At 41.5% G+C, this 21,538-nt stretch overlaps 1 protein-coding gene across 1 annotated transcript in view; it reads left to right on the top strand.

Annotated features, from left to right (window-relative positions):
* The window catches only part of LOC308534729 (complement receptor type 1-like), a gene marked incomplete at both ends in the record, with an annotated part of 184,633 nt that overhangs the window by 144,256 nt on the left and 18,839 nt on the right, over positions 1 to 21,538 (top strand). The gene's annotated exons all lie outside the window — the stretch shown is intronic.

Genomic DNA, 21,538 nt, shown 5'->3' with positions numbered 1-21,538 from the left:
CTCCCGCCTACGTGGCAATGCTAAGAATGTCTGACTGACAGCTTAGGCCCACTAAGCCATCAGTCAGACATCCCCCCAGGGATTCTGGACTGCAAGAGGGTGCAGGCCAGGCTGAGGGACCACCCCCCTCCAAATGCATGAATTTTGTGCACCAGACCTCTAGTACATTATAAGTCAATTAATTAGCCTTGGAGGAAAAGTCAGCTAGAAGCATGTACAGGCAGTTTTACTGACTATATTTTAACTTGATCAAGTGAGAATATTCAATCAATAGTTATAGAGAGCCTGCTAGGTTCCTTGTGGAGTACCAAAAGGTTAGGAAATAGACCAAAGATTTTAACCAATGTGCCACAAGAATTTTTAAAACATAAAATACTTAACTATTTACTTGGGACCCTGACCTCTTTTCTCTGAGATTTTCAAATGAAAAAATAGCTACTGCCAATACAATAATAGCCATCCCATGTGAATAAATTAAAATTATACCATTTTTTTTTGCCAGATGGACAACATTATATATATTTAGGTGGGCCTCAGAATTTTAGTAATTATGTTATGTGTGCCATGAAATGAAACAGGTTGAAAATGGCTGACATAGGTTATTCTCAAAGAAGTTTTAGCTTCATTGAGAATCGAGATAGAGAGAGAGAGGGGTGTCCAAGGACCACAGAAATAGATTTGTTCATGATCATTTTAAGGAGAGTCCAGAAGGAAGAGAAAGTTCTGTGAATTACAATCATCAGAGATTTCATCGAGGAGGGGTCTCCCTGAGCTCTACCATGGAAGGTACTCTAATCTGAAGAGTATTCATAACATCAAAAACTTGCCTAGGACTCACTCTGTTCTAGATGCCAGTTCACCTACTACTTAAAGCAACCCCACAACCTATATGCTTTTGCACAGAGGAGGAATTTAAGAAAGGGAAACATTCAGGGTCTCTTCCTAGCTCAACAAGCGAGTCAGTATTGGAGCTGGGACTCAGATGCAGTCAGGTCAGCTCTTGGGCCAGATCTCTCTGCTCAGTAGTTGCCCTGACAGAGCAGAATGGCATGAGCAAGGACGTAGATGTGACAATGTGATGTGCCTGCCAGAGGTAGCAATCACCAGATTGTCAGGCAAGGCAGGTTTATTTGTTTGTTTCTTTATTAGTTATTATTTTTTAAATATATTTTTATTGTTATCAGAGTGGGAGGGAGCGGGAGAGAGAGAGAGAAACATCAATGATGAGAAAGACACTGGGGACCATGCCTGCAACCTGGGCCTGGGCCCTTCACTGGAATGGACACCAGGACTCTTAGTCCACAGGCCGACACTCTGTCCACTGAGCCAGACCAGCTAGGGCATCACAGGTTTAGACACTTTTCTCTAGGCCCATGTGAAGAATCTCTTCATCTCACCAAATTGCAGATTCAGTGAACACAGTCAATACCTGTCACTTCAGAAACTTCTCCCTGAAGCTGGTGTAGTATAGAAAAACAGCCGTATAACAACTTCGTCATTGTTATGTGTTCTTGTTAAGTGGTAAAGAAAACAATCATCTTTTCTTTTCTCATTTAGTTATTACACACTTGGAGCAAATATTATAACATGTCAAATCTCTGGTACAAATGACAACGTGGCATGGAATGATAAACCACCAACTTGTGTAAGTAAGTACATTCTCTCTTTAGAATTTACAGCAGCAGTTCCCAAATTTTTAGCCTGGGGACCCCTGTATGCTTTACAATTATCAAAGACACCACAGAGCTTTTCTGCAGGTGGGTTAGTGCTACTGATCTTCTTTACATTGGGATTAAAGCAGAGTTTTAAAATAATTATTTACTAATTCATTTTTAAGAACAGTCATCTCAATATATGTTAACAAATCAGCATTTTTTTCCCTAAGATCAAACATTTCCAAAAACAGTAGGACGAGTGTCATTGCCTTACATTTTTCTAATTTCTTCAGTATCTGGCTTAAAGAAGAGCTCCATATTTATCCTGCGGCTCATCAGACAGTCTCAGGCCATTGGAAAATGTCACTGTCCACTCTAAGGGTGACAGTGAGAAAAGACAAAATCGTGGCATACCTGAGAACCACTGATTCGGGAATGGATGTAGCATTTCTCAACTAGCACTGAGTTTTCCTAAGTCCTAAGTTTATTTTCTCATTAAATTGTCAGTGTCTCTTATGATTAGAAAAACTTAGTGTGGCCTCACAGACAAATACACGTGTTTCATACAAGTATCTTCTATGCGTATTTAAGAAAATGGGTTTTATTCCAAAATTTTATTTTTCTAGTTTTGATTTGAATTGGGGTAATACATATTTTCATAGAAACTAAGTTTCAAATGAATACTAGATTTGCAATTACATTGTAGAAATTATATGCTAATGAACTTATTGAATACAGTTCATAGGACATTACTAATGCTATCTGAATCTTTTACTTTTTCTTTTCCTTTTCCTCTTTTGTCTCTTTTTAAGAGGTTTTGTGTCAGCCACCTCCATATAAACCACATGCAGAATTCAACAGTAGCCACAAGACTGCATTTGAATATAATGAAACAATTATTTATACTTGTAAGCCTTCTGGACCGGGTGGATATTCACTTGTGGGAGAGAGCAAGCTTGTTTGTTCTGCAAATAACCGATGGAGTAGTGAGCCTCCTGAGTGTAGAGGTAATAACATTTCCCTTTCTTTCCTTCTCATTTGTAAATAGTGTGGAAAGATTTAACAACTTTTATTTTATTTTATTTTTTAAAATATATTTTTATTGATTTCAGAGAGTAAGGGAGAGGGGAGAGAGAGATAGAAACATCAATGATGATATAGGATCATTGACTGACTCCTGCATGCCCCTTATTGGGGCAAGCCCAAAACATGGGCATATGCCCTTGACTGGAATGGAACCTAGGATCCTTCAGTCTACAGGCCGATGCTCTATCCACTAAGTCAAACCAGCTAGGGTGATTTACCAACTTTTAAATACTTTGGCCAACACTTGAACAACAAAACAAAACAAAATTCCATATGTGTTTGTTCTCCCTGTTAAGTAGTTTCTCATCTAATTGTTTATAAATAGATAATCAAAAATAGTTCTACTTGTAGAGTTTCCCACTGTTCACCCCACATGTTCTTGGCATTGCTGCTTATGCATTATTAATTACAATGTATATGCATGAATTAAAAATTTCTTTTTGGCTTAAGAGCATCAAAAAACACATACTGGCTTTAAGAAAGTTTTTACTTCCTTTTTCTTTAAATCTTAATTGTTGAGAGCATTACAGATATCCCCCTTTTTTGCTCCATTGCCCTCATCTATCCAGTTTTTACCCCACCCCAGGTTTTCACCACCCTATTGTTTGTTTCCATAGGTAATGCATATCTAAACTAATAAAAGGGTAATATGCTAATTATACTAAACATCTTCCCGACCATCTTTCGGACAAAGCCATGTTGGCGGGTCAAAGCAGAGGCAGTTAGGGGCGATCAGGCAAGCAGGGAACAGGAGTTAGGGGGATCAGGCTGGCAGGCAGATGAGTGGTTAGGAGCCAGTGGTCCCGGATTACAAGACGGATGTCCAACTGCCGGTTGAGGCCCCATCCTGCAGGGATCAGACTTAAAACGGCAGTCAGACATCCCCCGAGGGGTGCCAGATTGGAAAGGGTGCAGGCCAGTCTGGGGGACCCCTGCCCGTGCATGAATTTCATGCACCAGGCCTCTAGTCTATATGTGTAAAAGCCTAAGTGACCAGCCAACAAGCCAGTAGCTATGATGCCCAATGACCACCAGGGGGCAGACACTCTGACTGGTAGCTATGATGTGCACTGACCTCCAGGGGGCAGATGCTCAACATAGGAGTTGCGGAGCTGTGGTGACTTGTCAGCTGCAGTTCTCAGGTGATGCACCTGGAACCAGAGAGGAGAGAGCCCGATTCCAGGGTGCATCACCAGAGAACCACCCTCTTGCATCCAGGACTCCTCGGGAGATGTCAGAGAGCTGGTTTTGGCTCGATCCCACAGGCCAGGCCAAGACAAGGGACCCAACTGGTGCACAAATCTGTGCACTGGGCATCTAGTATGCATATAAATTCTTTGGCTAATCTCTTCCTGCCCACCTCCCCCCTTCCCTGTGAGATTCTTGAGTCTGTTCCATGTTTTGATGCCTCTGGTTCTATTTTATTCATCAGTTTATTTTTTCATTAGATTCCTTGTTCATTTAATATTATTTTTAGTATCAATTGTTGATAGATATGTATTTATTGTATTTATTCTTATTATTATTACTAGAGGCCTGGTGCACAATATTTGTGCACTGTTGGGGGGGTATCCCTCAGCCAAGCCTGTGCTGTCTAGCAGTCTGGGAGCCCTCAGGGAATGTCCGACTGCTGGATTATGCCCGCTCCCCATGACAGGTGGACATCCTTAGTGCTGCTGCTGAGGTGGGAGAGGCTCCTGCCACCCAACTGCGTTTGCCAGTTGTGAGCCCAGCTCAGGGCTTCTGGCTGAGCAGCGCTCCCCGTTTGGGAGAGCACTGACCATCAGGGGGCAACTCCTGTTTTGATCATCTGGTCCCTGGTGGTCAGTGCATGTCATAGTGACTGGTCGTCCTGCTGTCCAGTTGATTTGCATATTAGCCTTTTATTATATGAGATTCTTGTTCTTGTTCATCTTGTTGTTGTTGTTGTTGTTGTTGTTGTTCTTCTTCTTCTTCTTCTTCTTCTTCCTCTTCCCTTCTTTTTCCTCTTCTTCTTCTTCTTCTTCTTCTTCTTCTTCTTCTTCTTCTTCTTCTTCTTCTTCTTCTTCTTCTTCTTCTTCTTCTTCTTCTTCTTCTTCTTCTTCTTCTTCTTCTTCTTCCAGAATATCCTTCAACATTTCATGTAATATTGGTTTGGTAATGAAGAATTCCATTACTTTTTTTTGTCTGGACAGCACCTTTTCTGACCTTCAATTCTAAATGATAGTTTGCTGGGTAGAGAGTAATCTTGGTTGTAGAACCTTGCTTTTGATCACTTTAAAAATTTCTACCACTCCCTTCTGGCCTGCAAAATTTCTGTTGTGAAATCAGCTGATAGTCATATGCATACTCCCTTGTAGGTAACTAACTGCTTTTCTCTTGATGCTTTTCAGATTCCTTCTTTGTCTTTAACCTTTGGCATTTTAAATATGATGTATCTTGGTGTGGGCCTCTTTGAGTTCCTCTTGTTTGGGACTCTCTGTTCTTTCTAGACTTGTACTAGTAAGTCCATTTATTTTTACTAGCTAGTGGAAGTTTTCTATCAAACTAAAAATGATGTTTTAATATCAGGCAGAACACTTCCTTTTCAGAAATGTTTAAGCCACTCTCTATGCTAATTTTTGTACATGAACTTTTATTGTATTTTATTTTTACCATTTTAACCATTTTAAGTGTACATTTCAGTGGCATTAAGTACATTCATATGGTTGTGCAACCATAACTTCTATATATCCAAAACTGAAACATTGTACCCATCAAACAACAACTCTCTATTTCCCTCTCTCCCCAACTATGGCAATGGCTAGTCAGTTTTCTATGAATTTGACTATTTTTAGGTACCTCATAGAAGTGGGGTCCCTTCTGGCTTATTTCACTTAGCATAATGATTTTAAGGTTCATCTACCTTGTAGCATGTATCACAAGTTTATTTCTTTTTATAGTTGAACTAGAGGCCCAGGACACAAAAATTTCTGCACTCGGAGGGTTCCCTCAGCCCAGCCTGTGCCCTCTCGCAGTCTGGGACACCTTGGGGGATGAACACCTGCTGGCTTAGGCCTGATCCCTGGGGGATCAGGCCTAAGCTGGCAGTCAGACATCCCTCTGGCAGCCCGGGAACCCTTGGGGGATGTCCACTTGCCAGCAGGGAGCAGGCCTAAGCTGCAGCTGGACATCCTTAGCACTTCTGAGGAGGCAGGAGAGGCTCCCTCCACCATCGCTGTACTGGCAGCTATCAGCCTGGCTTGAGGCTGAGCAGAGCTCCCCCTGTGGGAGCACACTAACCACCACAGGGCAGCTCCTGCATTGAGCATCTGCCCCCTGGTGGTCAGTGTTTGTCATAGTGACCAGTCATTCCCAGTCTTTCTGCTGTTAGGGTCAATTTGCATATTACCCTTTTATTATATAGGAGTGCCTGGCCAGCCTGGGTGAGGGGCTCATGGCTGTTTTCAGGCTGGCCACACCCCCTTCGGGGGGGGGGGGATCCTGCTGGGGTGCCTGGCCAGTCTGGGTGAGTGGCTGATTGCAGTTTTCAGTCTGGCCAAGCCCCCCACCAGGGACCCTCACCCCATGAGGGTGTGGCCAGCCTGGGTGAGTGGCTGATGGCTGTTTGCAGGCTGGCCACAGCCCCTTCAGGGTGGTGGGGGGTCCTTCTGGGGTGCCTGGCCAGTCTGGGTGAGGGGCTGAGGGCCGTTTTCAGACTGGCTAAGACTCCCAGCAGGGACCCTCACCCCATGAGGGTATGGCCAGCCTGGGTGAGGGGCTGATGGCTGTTTGAAGGTTGGCCACAACCCCCAGCCACCCAAGCTCCCAGTGGAGGCTGGCTGGAAGCAAGTATCTGGGATTTATTTGTCTTCCATAATTGAAGCTTTGTTGCCATGAGCAGAGGCTACAGCTGGCTCAGGGCAGGAGGGAAGCTTGGCTTCCTCTATCCCCCGGGAAACCAAGCCTCCTGTTTGCTCCAGCTCATGGCTGCCTGCCGCCATCTTGGTTGGATTGATTTGCATATAGTCGCTCTGATTGGCTGGTGGGCATGGCTTAGGGCATAGCGAAGGTACGGTCAATTAGCGTCTTTGTCTTTTATTCGTGTAGATCATATTCCATTGTCTGTTGTTACCACCTCTTTTATTTTATTTTTTTTTAATCCATTCACCTGATGATAGACATTTGGTTTGTTTCCAACTTTTGGCCATTCTGAATATGCTTCTCTGAAAATTGACATTTGAGTAACTGTTTGAGGCCTTTTTCAGTTTGGGGGGTATACACCCAGGAGTAGAGCTGCTGGGTTATGTGTTTACTTTTTGAGGAGTAGCCATACTGTCTTCCATGGCAGCTGCACCATTTTACACTCCTGCCAGTGACCCAAGAAGATTCCAATTTCTCCACCGCTTTACCAATACTTGTTTTTTTATACTCAGCATCCTAATGTATATGAAGTAGCACTCATTGTAGTTTTATTTCATTTCCTAATGATTAGTGATCATTTTTTTTAATATATTTTATTGATTTTTCACAGAGAGGAAAGGAGAGGGATAGAGAGTTAGAAACATCGATGAGAGAGAAACATCGACCAGCTGCCTCCTGCACACCCTCTACTGGGGATGTGCCCGCAACCAAGGTACATGCCCTTGACCAGAATCGAACCCGGGACCCTTCAGTCCCCAGGCCAACACTCTATCCACTGAGCCAAACTGGTTAGGGCTTAGTGATCATATATTTTTATGTGCTTATTGGTATTTTGTATACCTTCTTGGGGGAAATGTCTCTGGAAGTCCTTTGCACGTTTTCTTTTCTGTCACTAAATTTAGGAGTTCATTATGTATTTTGGATATTAATCCCTTATCCGATGTATTATTTGATGATGTCTTCTCCTATTCTATATGTTGCCTTTTACTCTATTAATAATGACAGTTGATAAAAGTTTTTAATTTTGCCGAAGTCCATCCACTTTATCTATTTTTTCTTTGCTGCCTATGCTTCTGGCATCACACTCAAAAAATCATAGATTCAACATCATGAAGCTTGTCCTCTGTGGTTTTTTCTATAAGTTTTATGTTTTAGCTCTTTGATCCACTTTGAGATCATTTTTGTATATGATGTAAGATAAGGATCCAACTTCATTCTTTTGTATGTAGATATTCAGTTTTCAAAGAACCATTTGTTGAAAAGTTTGCCCTTCCCCAGTAAATGTTCTTAGCACCCTTCCATACAACCACTTGAGCATACGCACAGGTTTATTTGTGGGCTCTGTATTCTACTCAATCGGTTGGTCTTTATTGAGTAGAATAAAGTGCCTGTACCACTGTGTTTTGATTATTGTAGCTTTTGAGTAAGTTTTAAACCCAGAAAATGGGAGTTCTCTTAACTTTTCCATTTCAAGATTATCCTGGCTATTCCTAGTCCCTTGAGGTTCCATTGGATTTTTCTATTTCTGCAAAATGCATATTCAACATGGTGATGGAGATTGCATGTAGTCTGTAGGTTGCTTTGTGTAATATCAGCATCTTAACCATATCAAATCTTCTAATGTATGAACACAGGATGTCATTTCATTTATTCATATTGTCTTCTGTTTCTTTCAGCAATATTTTGTAGTTTCCAGTGTAGGAGCCTTTCACCACCTTGGTGAAGTTTCTTTTCATATATTTTACCTCTTTTGTATCCCTGAAAAGGAATCAAATCCGAGTCCTAGATGATGTGCTCTGACCAGGAATGAAACCCGTACTTTTGGTGTATGGAACTATGCTCCAAACAACTGGCCCGCCTGGTCAGGGCAGTATTTTACTAATTTTTGATGCTATTGTGAATAGAATAGTTTGCTTCATTTCCTTTTGGTTTGCTCATGGTTAGTGTTATGAAATGCAACTGAGTTTTACTTGTTGGTTTCATAGACTGCAATTTTGCCAAATTTATTTATTAGCTCTAACAGGTGAGTGTGTGTGCATGTGTACTTTTGTAATCTTTACAGTTTTCTACTTAAAAAATCGGGTCATCTTGCCCTATCCAGTTTGGCTCAGTGGATAGAGCGTCAGCCTGCGGACTCAAGGGTCCCAGGTTTGATTCTGGTCAAGGGCATGTACCTTGGTTGTGGGCACATCCCCAGTGGGGAGTGTGCAGGAAGCAGCTGATCAGTGTTTCTTTCTCATCGATGTTTCTAACTCTCTATTCCTCTCCCTTCCTCTCTGTAAAAAATCAATAAAATAAAATATATATATATTTTTTAAAATCGGGTCATCTAGAACAGAACTATAATTTTATTTCTTCCTTCCCAATTTGAATGTTTTCTTTTCTTGCCTAATTGCTCTGATAATAATTTTTGATATTATGTTAAAAAGAAATGTCAAACACGGTCATCCTGCCTTGTTCCTGATCTTAAGGGGAAAACTTTGTCTTTTACCCTTGAGTATGATGTTACCTATGAGTATTTCATAAATGGGCCTCATTATGTTGAAATTTTTCTGCATTACAAATACCCTCTAAATCACTTATTAAGCTGTCCTATATCTTTTAATTATAAGTAGAGTCCCATTGAATCCATAGGCTAATATTGAGGATAGGCTGATGATAAATTTGTATTCTGTACCACAGAATATTGTCACAGGAAATGGTACTGGAGAGGAAGAAGAATGCTGATGACTGAATATTAATTTATAATTTTTATGATACTACTTTAAATGAGAAACATTATTTATATAAGGAAAATAAATTATAAAAGATTTTGTGAAAAGACAAACAACCCAAACCTATGAATTTAGGAGTCTGTAAGCTTTACTATTTTTTTACTTCTTTTTAAAATTATTCCTTTTCTTTTTTCTTCTAGAAAATTCTCCATCCACTACAGTATCACGAAATAGAGCTGATGACTTAGGTATTATTTTGGATATTGATAACCCTCCATTCTGAGACCTTAGAGTTCTCCATGGAAATATCATATTTCAATTATCTGCAGTTAGAGAAGAAACAACCTGTCACGTGATAATTGACATTTGTATTTAGTTTTATGTGCAGATACCATGACAAATAGAAGCAGTAGTATGTGTAGACAAATGCAGATAATACAGTTTTTAAGAGGTCCCTCCAATACAAATTCCTAGTAGGGAAGGGAACTTTCTCAATCGCTGTGTTTATTTGTAGGTTGAAATGTATAAAACCTAACTTGCTTTCCATGTGATAGTGTTATTTTGTAATGGCAATTTGTAAATAAATGTTCTGTCTATTCATACCTTGTGTACACTTGCCTTAACGTAGTGTAAGTTGGGTTAGTTTTCTTCTAGAACAGGCTGGTGTATTTCACTTTATTTAGGCTCATGTAGTTCACACAATATATGTTAAAAGAAAGGATAAAGTATGGTTGTGGCAGTTACATAAAATATTAGGATTTTTGTTGAGTAAATGAGGAAAAATATGTATTACTTTTCTTTACATTAGACTAGTTTAGTAAGTGTAGTCATTTTGGGCCTACCAAGCTTTCCCTCAACACTGTTGTCAAAGGTTCCCTGTGCCAATAAATCCAAATCCATTTAAATTCACTAAACACTTGATTTTTTTAAATGAAATTAAAAGAGCAGAGGTAAACAGACATTGTATGCTTTGACCTAATTTAATAAAAATAATGGCAGTTTGGGAGTAGAGGTACTACTGAACATTTCTAACATTTAAGATTTTGTAGTATTTCTTATTACTCTCTACACCAGTGGTTCTCAACCTTCCTAATGCCGCGACCCTCTAATGCAGTTACTCATGTTGTGGTGACCCCCAACCATAAAATTATTTTCGTTGCTACTTCATAACTGTAATTATGCTACTGTTATGAATCATAATGTAAATATCTGATATGCAGGATGTATTCTCATTGTTACAAACTGAACATAATTAAAGCATAGTGTTAATCACAAAAACAATATGTAATTATATATGTGTTTTCCGATAGTCTTAGGCGACCCCTGTGAAAGGGTCGTTTGACCTCCAAAGGGGTCGCAACCCACAGGTTGAGAACCACTGCTCTACACTGTCAAAAATGCATGTTGAAGTTTCCATGCTCAATTTGTCCATGTGCCCCAGTGTTTCACTTGCTTTCATAGAAAGTTCTTCATAATTAAGATCTTAACTTGGGGGTGACGGTGCATGAGGAAAGGTTTTTACAATAATGTATAGTTTGGGAAGACTGCCAAATAGGTTTATGTAATCAGTTAATAGAACTCCATTCGTAACTTATTCCACAGACTCACTTTTGAGGAACAATATAAATGAAATTTCTAACAAAATCATAAGAAGGATAGACTGAATACTGAACTAAACCAACTAGAAAGGGATAATACGTTCTTAAAATGATTTCCCTTTAATGTAGTAAATTATAATTTATATAATAATTATCTAATATTTACAATAATTCCAATTTTTTAGAACCTGGTGGGGTTACCACAGCACAAAAGCAAGTCAGGTCCTATTAAGAGTTTCAGAAATTGAACCGTAAGCTTGGAATTGTATAAGAAGGGCTCTGTGATCAAAATGAGCTGGATGCACTAGCAGTCACACTAAACTAGAATGATAAACTTTTCTTTGCTGTAGTTTATAAGTGATCTGATCAAAATTAAAATGTGGAGACCCACGTGTGCTCAATTACCTTCAAACTGGCTTTATTTTTTCTCAGATGGAAGACTCGTTGCTGTGATTGTTCTGACTGTGCGTAAGTGTCCCAAATTTGGATGCCACTTAAATCAAAATACTAATGTGAACAAGTGCATTTTAACACCTTTTTTAGTTTCTGTAGTTTTCATAGCTTGACATTAAGTAAACCAGTCTAGAAGTACCTGACCTTTTATATGACTCCACCCTGTGTTGGCATAGTATATTCGCTGTATTCTACATGTCCATGTAGTAACAAATCTTAATATCCCAAATATGCGTTGAGTAATATTCCAAATTAAGTGAGGACTCTTGCCTGACTTACTGCAGACCCTAAGTGATACCAGGGAGCTGCGTTTACACAGCGAAGAGTCCAGATAGAATATGAATGAATATGGGCTTAAATAAAATAATATTTCTGCCCACTGCAATGTAACCAACATTAATTTCTTCTCCTGGATTTTGAAACTTGGCATTACTTTTTAGACTTACATGTCATTTGTTTTCTGGTTTCTTGTAGTTGTTGGCGTTGCAGTGGTTGGCACCTGTGTATAAATGTCCTCACATCAGGGAGAGAAAATTAAACATCTTTCTTGAATGTGTTGTTGCTTCTCATATTGATGTACTTATGCAGCTTTTGCTCGAATTCGGTATTGCGTGCTGTCTTGTTAAAAACATGCTTGTGTGATTGTGCTGTCAGAATTGCATTTCTTGCTGAAAATATTTTCATCTACTTTTAGTATTATTTTAACAAGAGTAATCTGTGTAGAGTTGTTTTAGCTATTATGTCTGAAAAAATTCCTTTGGGGGTTTGAGATTTAAGTTTTGCAGAAAATCATGGATCTTTATAGTGTCTCCCCTACCCTAGGTTTATCATAGTCCTACAGTGCATTGTCAGCCAGGACTAAATTTAAAATAGTTCACTGTGGACACTTTGACAATTCTATTCACTGTAATCTTTAGGATGTAAGTTTCTATGTGTCTGTATAACATAATAGTTGTAAGAAGTTATGTAGGTGTCTTATGCAAATACCCAATTTGATTTCTTTCACTTAGAGTTGTTGTTTATACAGGTTAAACTGGGGATTTAAAAGCAACATAGTTTAACTTTCCTCTTTTGTTCTCCTAATTAGCTAGGTTGCAGTAAAGCTCAAGAGTTCAACCTAAATTGCTGAGAGGGGTAAATTACGAATTCACCTCATTAACTTTATCTGCCTTTTTATCTATAAAAATGGAAAAGGGGAAATTTCAAATAGAAAAAAATGTACCAATATATATCTTCTAAGGAGAATAGTATTTGTAAGCATCACCCTTAAGTTTTTTTAAAATATGTTTTTATTTATTTCAGAGAGGAAGGAAGAGGGAGGGAGAGAGAGAGAAACATCAATGAGAGAGAATTATTGATTGGCAGCCTCCTGCATGCCCCACACTAGGGATTGAGCCCACAACCTGAGCATATGCCCTGACTGGGACTAGAACCATGACCTCCTGGTTCATAGGTCAATGCTCAACCACACCTAAATCTTAATGAAACAATTTACAATGTAATGAAAGATTTAGAATAAATCCTGGAGCATAGACCAAGACTGCAATATTTGACTTTCAGCCATTTGTTTGCCCCATCTGAGATTCCATTCATTTGGAGATAGTTTTGAAATCAAACTAATATTTTTAAAGACTTTTTGTATTTGTGGTTTAATATGTTTTACTTTTATAGTAAGCATTTGATTTGGGCTATATACATTCTTCACTCATGAATAGTTCATGTTGAAATAACTTGTAACAAAAGCAAAAATAGCTTTATGTCCTTCAATTTCTTTCATTGTTTAAAATATCACTGTATCAGAATTCTTAAAGGTTCTTAAACAATCCTGAATCAAACCCTCTAGCTACCAGGTAAGGGCTCATTAAAGGTGAAGAGGTGGCTGAGTGCAGTACCCCTGGATTCAAGGCTCAGGACCACAACTGACCTGAGGTTCCATGTCTGCTGAGCTCCAAGTGCTGCTGCTGCTGGGCCTGGACTCCTGTGAGTAACCAGGTGGGGACCACCATGGATGTGCGTGTGTTCTTGAAATATGAATGCGCACCTTCAAGTTTATGAGCAAATGTTTCTCCTGTTTTAGGTAATTGGATTTTTTAAAGACTCCTCATCTTGTGTACATGCTCCAGAAAGGATGTGGGGTAACACTTAGCTTTACCGGCTTTTCTTTAGGAAAAGTAAAGATTTGTATTATATCTCTACACTGTTTGGTGTCCATAATCTCTCCTCAAAAAAAAAAAAAATGGCTGCCATCGCCTTAGAAACTAATTTATGTGATTCTAACATATATACAGATACTTCTTTATTCCTGAGGGTAACTCTGGAAGCAGGGTACTAGGCATAGAGAAGCAAGCATTGCTGTTACAACTTGGTACCAAATGCCCTGATGTACTTATGATGATTTGGAATAAAATTACCCTTCCACAGCCTTCATATTAAAGTAGAAAATTAGCATAAGGACTCATTTTTAGATTAGTAAACACATTAACATCAGGATGAAAAATGGCCAGGAAGTAAGATAGATAGATAGATAGATGATAGTTAGATAGATAGATAGATAGATAGATAGATAGATAGATAGATAGATATCTTACCACTTATATAATGTGGGAAGCTACTTACTCTAAGTTACAATCAAGAGTTTGGGAGCAGATTCCACAAAGGCCAATGGGAAAGGCAATTTCTTGGTAAAAGCAAAGTAGTGTCTTTAATCCCAGGGGCAAAGGAGAAGACAAAGATTCATACCAGAAGGGCAGTCTGGGCTTCCCAGTCCTATCTTCTTCATCTCTTAGGATTCCTTGAGGCTGAAACCAACCAGTTTTCACACTCTTGTAAGCTTCAACGTATCTGAAGCTCTCACAGTTAATTTAATGAATATTGAAGTTAATATAAAATACTTGTAATTAGAAATTCACTTTTAGATTTACATCTGGCTCTAAAATAAAAAAGCTTCAAATTGCTTCGTAGTTTTATCAAAGGAGTGTTTTTTAAATTTATATTAGTGCTTATTTATCTTTCTTATATACTGGATTTCTATTTTAAAATAAGAAAGCCTTATACCAAATATCAGAAATAAGCAACAGCTCTGCTATCCTGGGATTTAGGTTTAGGGCATGTGCCTTCAATTCTGTTTTCTACTGATGTTTAGATGAGCACTTATTTATGGTGTTTGGGGAAATGATTGCTCATTGATCATCTATCCCCACCTGAAAAGGCTCCTAGTAAAATACTCCTTCATCTGCATTTGACATGGGACTCCATTATGAGAGAGTATTAGCATAAGATGCCATAGTACTGTGCTTCTCCCATTTTAGTGTGTGGGTGAATCACAGGTTGATCTTGATAAAATGCAGATTCTGATTCACACGGGTCTCAGGTGGGGCCCTGTGTTTGCATTCCTGTGAGCCCACATTCTGCAGTTGTGGTAGGCTCCTGTATCATGGCCTCACAGATAACAGGGGACTGACACCTGGGACCAGTGATGTCACCTGCATGGCAAAGGGTCTTCAAAGATGAGACCTTGGATGGGGAACTACCCCAGATTATCCAGGTGGGGCCCTAAATGTCATCACAATCTCCTTCTAAGAGGAAGGCAGAGGGAGATGTGACTACAGCACAAGGCGATGTGACCACTCAAGCAAAATGCTGCTGGATGGAGGATGGAGGCAGGAGCCAAAAAACAAAGAATGCAGCTCCAGAAGCTGGAAAAGGCAAGGGGACTGATTCTCTCGCAGTCCCCCTGTTGGGCGGGTGCCCCAGCCTATACCTTGATTTTCACGCAGTGATATTGATTTCAGTATTATGACTTCCAGAACGAAAAAAATAAATGTGTGTTGTTTTGAGACACTGTGTGCATGTTTGTGTTCCTCCCAAATTCCTACGTTAAATCCTAACCTCCAAGGGGATGGCATTAGGAGGTGGGGCCACAGGGAAGTTACTAGGTCAGAGGGCACAGGCTTCATGAATGGGATTCGTGTCCCTATAAAAGAATCCCAAGAAAGTCCCTCAGCCCTCTGCCATGTGAACTTACAGCTAGAAGGCCCTGTCCATGAACCACAAAGCTGGCTCTCACTAGATGCCAACACTGCCAGGGCCTCCATCTTGGGCTTCCCAGCCTCCAGAACTGTGAGGAACGCATGTCTGTTATTTACCAGTTACCCAGTCTGCAGTATTTTTTCTAAAGGCCCGAAGACACTGACGCCCAATCTGCTGTGATTTGTTACCGCAGCCACAGGAAATGAGCCCCCAATGCTATGGGTCCTCAGAACACGCTGTGAGGAGCAAAGCCGCCTAGAAGCCAAGCCACAGACAGGTGGTTGTCAACTCTGGCTACGCATTAGCATCACCTGGGATAAGTTTGAAACATACAGCCAGAAGCAAGCCCAGGTCCCACTGCTGGAAGAGTGCAGGCAGAACCTGTAAGGGTGGCGGCTAAGCATCACTCTGTACAGGCTCCTTGGGTGAAACTGATCAGAAGGTGGGGAGGAGCTGTCTCATGAGAATAATCCCAAAATACAACTTTTCTTGTGTTCAAAGAAAACTCCTAAGCTCCCCAATAGTAGATGGGCACACTAGTCCCCCCCACCAACACACACACAAGGAATACTATGCCAGCTTCTCAGTGAGGCCTGGGCCAACACCTCATGTGAGGGATTACTGGGCTCAATAATTAACACATTATTTCACCTAAATTGTGTTCAGATTTGTGTCTCGGGCTTATGAAGAACGCCTCAGGCTTTATTTCCACAGGTGGGAGCTATTGCCAGTACAGCCTGCACGAGGCCCGAGTGTGCCTTGAGTCCAGTGTGCCTTCCCACTTACACACCTACAGCCAACCAGGTGGTATCATTTAGCAAAGAGGGACACACAGCTGCCAACGCATTTTCTATCTACTTGGAGAGCATGGCCTCGAATACCAGATTCAAGATGTGTCCAAAAGAAACAGACTACAAAGACTTACTCACATTTTGAAGGACATGAGAATTCTCAATGGTGATGTATGTGTCAGATGATGTTGGGAAGTCTTGTGAGATAGAGAACAATGATGAGGGATCAGGTGGCAGTAATTGCTTGGGGTGTCAGGTGAACTGATAGCCCCATCAGGGGTCTGTGCCTTGGTGGAAGGACAGTGTTCCCGGCCTTAAGAAAGAAGTGAGGCTTCATCCTGGCCAAGGAAGCATTTGGACACCCTAGACCAGTGGTCGGCGAACTGCGGCTCACGAGCCACATGCAGCTCTTTGGCCCCTTGAGTGTGGCTCTTCCGCAAAATATCGACTTCTGCACATGGGCCACGAAGTTTCAATCGCACTGTATGTGCGCGCCCGCACGTGGTATTTTGTGGAAGAGCCACACTCAAGGGGCCAAAGAGCTGCACGGGGCTCGCGAGCCGCAGTTTGCCAACCACTGTCCTAGACTATGCAATACTCCTTTCAGTCTTGACTGTGTTCAGTGCAGGACAAGCCTCCTCCAAACTACTGGATCCTGTTTACCTCCCTGCCACAACCACGGTTCAGGAAGAGGACTGAAGGAATGGTTTTGTGAGTTAAATGGACCAGTGGGTTTTCTGGAATAAGACTCTTTTTCTTTAGTTAAACTCTGAGAACACTTTTCCTTTGACAAAAGAAGGAAGAGAGATTGGTGACATTATTCGTTATTCTCTATCTATCTTACCTACTCAGTACCTCAGGTTATGCCATACTGTCTTGTATCCTACATAGCTACCACAACAGAGGTCAAGAAAACATTCTTGTGAACTTGTAGTTTACGTGTAATGCTAGCACTGTGATTAGCATATGCATTTTGGGTAGTTCAGTTGTTGGCCATGCTGCAATGCGGAGTGCAAGAGTTTACTCTGTAAATGACACTGGCTATGAATTTGATCCCATGAGGAGTCCTTTGGGGCAGATATATTTTTCTCATTGTCAACAGTTTTACACATCACCTCCACACTAAGTGTCTTATATGCTCAGCTAAGAATCAAAACATTGTGTTGTTCAGGGAGGAACAGGAATTTCCGTGGTTTGTTGAACTCAGGAAGGTTTCAGTATATCTCAGATGCAGAATTGTGTAAATATATGTGAACTTCTGTAATTCCAGAAGGAGCATTTGAGTTTTGTACTGAGAGCTTCCATTTCCTCACCAACCTCTCCATCCTTAACCCTGCGTGGTACATGTTCTACCTGCATCATTCTATGAACAAAATAAGATGTGGATACAGAAACTGGATTATCAAAATTTTATTCATTACCTGATTCCAGATGTAACTTGTATTTAGAGAAAACTGGAAAAAGCACAAAGAAAATGAAATATGCACAATCCTACCAACTCTTAGTTAACTTTGGGACTATTTCCAATTAATCTCTTTTATGTGTACCAATATACACTCTGTTTTATAAAGGAAGTGCCAAAGGTCAGATGCTGATTTAGAGTCTGTTTTGTACACTTACAAATCTGTCAGTTACATTGATATTTTTACACTGCATGCTGCATAGGATTCCCATAAATTCCTTACTACTGTTACCAGACAATTAGCATTTCATATTTTGCCAAAATTTTGCATCTTTGCTCACAGCTCTGATGATTTCCTTGGGATAAACTCTAAACAGAAGTGGTGGTGTAAAAGTCATGTCCATTGTAAAACTTTTAACGTACAACAAAGTTATATTAAAAACTAAACATTTGAGGATGCTGCTGCTCCCATGTGTTTACTCACAATTGCTGACATTTTGATTCTTTGCCAACTAGAGAACAAAATGTCAGCTCCTTTCGTATGCTCTTTAATATCCCTCCTTACTCTTTTTAAAAACCAGTCTTACAGATTTACTCATGACTCAAGAAGTAAATCTTGCTCATGTAAATCTTTTTAATGTTCCAGAATTGAGATGGTTTCACCACAAAAGTTCTCCCTCTTATCAATTCCTACTCATCCCACCAATCATGGCATTAACCACATCCAGGAATTTGACACTTAATACACCCTGCCCTTAGCCTTTTCCAAACATATGTATTTTGTCTCCAATAAAACTTTTAGTTCCAAAATGGCAAGGGTCCTATAGGTTGAGACCCAATACCCTTAAGGCATGGTGTTTAATAATGTACCTTCCCAGGGGCCTCTCAAGGGACTAGAGGCAGAGGCATTTATATTGGGGTTGGGGGTGCAGTGGACAAACTATCTTGGTGATTTTGAAATCTACCAGTCCTTGAGAGGATTCAGTAGCAGACCTTCAACCACAGAAATCTCAACTATTGTCCCTAATTATGCGTGATTAATTCCAAATATGAGTAAGGACCCTGGCTGTTATCTATAGAAATGGGGCGTCCACTGGCAGAAGTGGGGGACCCCCTTTCCCACTGGGTGCTTAGGGCCGGGTCCTATGATATCTCGAGAAAAAGAATTTTCTGAGACTCCATCTGCGTGCTGGTCTCTAGGCAACCTTCTGTCTGGACTCTGAGTTTCTATTCTCAGGTCAATTCGCGTTATTCTTCCATCCAGGTGTCCCGGAAAGGGGCAATGAGGACTGGGCCAGCTCTCGTTTCCTTTCCGCCCTTTCTACGTGTTTAGAATAACTGCCTCTTTAAGGACATGGCAGTGAAGCACCATTTCCAGCAAACCTTGGCAGGTAGAAGAATGGTCCACACAGGCTGGGGCGGAGCCTGAGCAGTCAGAGGACAGGATTGGTTTAGACCCCGGCCAGCCACGCCCCGTTCCAGCCCGCCATTGGCCCCGCCCTAACGTGATGTCAAGGTCCAGACCACGCCCACCAACGGTAAAGAACTTGACACCTTTTGAGTCTGGGGATTGTTGCGTCTGGTACACGCACTCCAAGAGGCAAATACTCAAGGTCCCTCGGGTTTCCCGCTGATGTCCAGAACAATGACGGCATCTTACCAGCCGCGCAGGGCATCCTCCCGCCGCCTGGAGAGTCCCTTCTCTTGGGGCTTCCTGGGGATCCTAGTGCTGGCCCTAGAGTTCCTGCTACCCACATGCTCAGGTAGGGAAGGGAGAGGGTGTCAGCTCTGGAGGGAAACTAGAGCGGGTAGGGGAGCTGGTCTACAGGAGCGGAGGGCAAAGGGAGCTTTGCTTGGTGTGTGGGGGAGGAGGCTCAGGGCTTGTGGACCAGGTGATGCGAGGTTAGGGTAGAAGCCTTCGCCACAGATCCTCCTGGTTGTTCTGTGGGTGACCCAGAAGTGAGGGGGGACTCAGAGGGCCCGCGGTGAGGGTTCTTAGGTGGTAGGTACAGAGCCTTGCAGAGCCCTGGGTGCAGTCAGTGTTTTCTGGGGGCCAAGCTGTGTCCCTAGCAAAAGCCGGCAGGTGTTTGGGGACTGAACTAATCAAGATGTCAGAGATTAACCAAAGAACAAATATGCATAAATGCATAACCCATGGACACAGACAATAGTGTGGGGAAGGCCAGGAGTGGGCCGGGGCTGAGTGGATGAGGGCAAAGGGGTGGGGAAATGGCGGACATGTGTAATACTGTCAACAATTAACAAGACGAGGTCGGAAGCAGAGAACAGGTGCTGAAGGTGAGGGCCTGCTCCTCAGTGCCCAGTGTGTGGGGTGTTGTTTGGGCCGGTGCTGGGCCCGTGGGGAGGCTTTGCCCTGTGTCCCCTGGGCTTAGTGAAGCCTTGGTGAGTGGGGTGCTGGGCCCCACTGGGTTGGGCTGGGGGATCCCGGGCCGGGTGTTACCAGGCATATGCTTTACAGAAGGGTCCAGGCCAGAGGTGCAGGGTGTGGGGCAAGGAAGCTCACTGCTTGCTTTGTATGGGGTTTGGGGAGCGCGTGTTACCCAGAGAGCCCTTAAGTGAGAGCGAGCTCCAGGGCCTGGGGTTTAGAAGGATTGGGAAGGACATGCAGTGCTTTTTGTACAAAAAGGTAACAGGCTGCTTGTTGCCCCCAAACCATGTTGTTCTTGCTCTCCAGACTGTTGCTTTGTTTTTAACTCTGGAGTTCCTTTCTCATTCTCATCCAATATCAGTAATATGTTATGCTACTTCCCAATGTGTTTGGGCAATATTTTTTCTTTTTTTCACTAGCTTGGGTCCCATTTAAAGGGAGATTAGAAGCAACCTAAAAAATACTGGTAGCAACACTTAGTGAGAGATGAGTCATAAGAAAGAACAATAAATAACATCAATAAGCTTTTCCCCTATCTCTGATAAACTGAAGCTGAAAGCCATCCACTAAGTTTGATTTGTGTTTCACTGAATACAATCAATACATACATACATATATATGCTTATTGTAGAAAACATATACAATCAAAGGACAAACATGGAATACTTTATATTTCCAACTGTCGTTGTATCCATGTGTGTTTCTATATCTAAGTGATTTTTAGGATCCTTTTATATAGAGAGTTTCTGTGCTGCATTCTCTCCTTAGGAGAATTCATTCAATAAATTATTTGCCTTGTATGTGCCAGATCCTGTGCTGGTTTTGGGGACACACTGGTGACCAATAACAAACCATTCCTATTTTCATGATCCTTATTTCACGCTTTGCCTGTTTGCACACGCACACACATGAACATAAACAGCGACTGTGTTTTGCTCACTGTTAGATCCCCAGTGCCAGGCGCACAGTAGGCAATCAATAAAGATTTGCTGAAATGTACTGGGACTGGCAGACAGTAACCAGACCACAATGCTAGTGTTATAGCCCCAGTCAGGTGCCCTGGAGGAAGGAGCATGCTTCTCTGAGAGCATTTAACAAATGACGGCTGGGAGGGAAGGCTTTTCTGCTCAGAGGCCACACTCTGTTACTTTGGTGCTTCTGCGCTTGCTGTCCTCAGGCTCCTCCTTTCTCTTGCAGCATAATTGGCTCCTTGTCCTTCAAACTTAGGTGTGATGATACCCCCTCAGCCACGTTCTCTGAGCAAAATATCTCAGAGAGACTTACACACTCCAGCTCAAATTCCCCTGACTTGTTGTTCCTCTACCAAAACTATCTTTTCTGTCCTACCTCTACTAGAATGCAGAGATCCTTTGTGGCTTGTCACACTTAATGTTAGCAAATGCTCAATCTCTTTTCCTTGGTACAACCTCTCTGTTATAAGTGCCAGAAATATGAAGCGTAATATTAAGTGGGGGCTGACATCCCAGTAAAAATTCAAATCCAACAGGAACACAAAAAACTACCTTGAGAAAAATGAAA

This window comes from Myotis nattereri, assembly GCF_964212035.1.
Source record: "Myotis nattereri genome assembly, chromosome: 18".
NCBI classification, from domain to species: domain Eukaryota; kingdom Metazoa; phylum Chordata; class Mammalia; order Chiroptera; family Vespertilionidae; genus Myotis; species Myotis nattereri.
The sequence above is the reverse complement of the archived record's forward strand: the minus strand, read 5'-3'. Positions and strand labels throughout refer to the sequence as shown.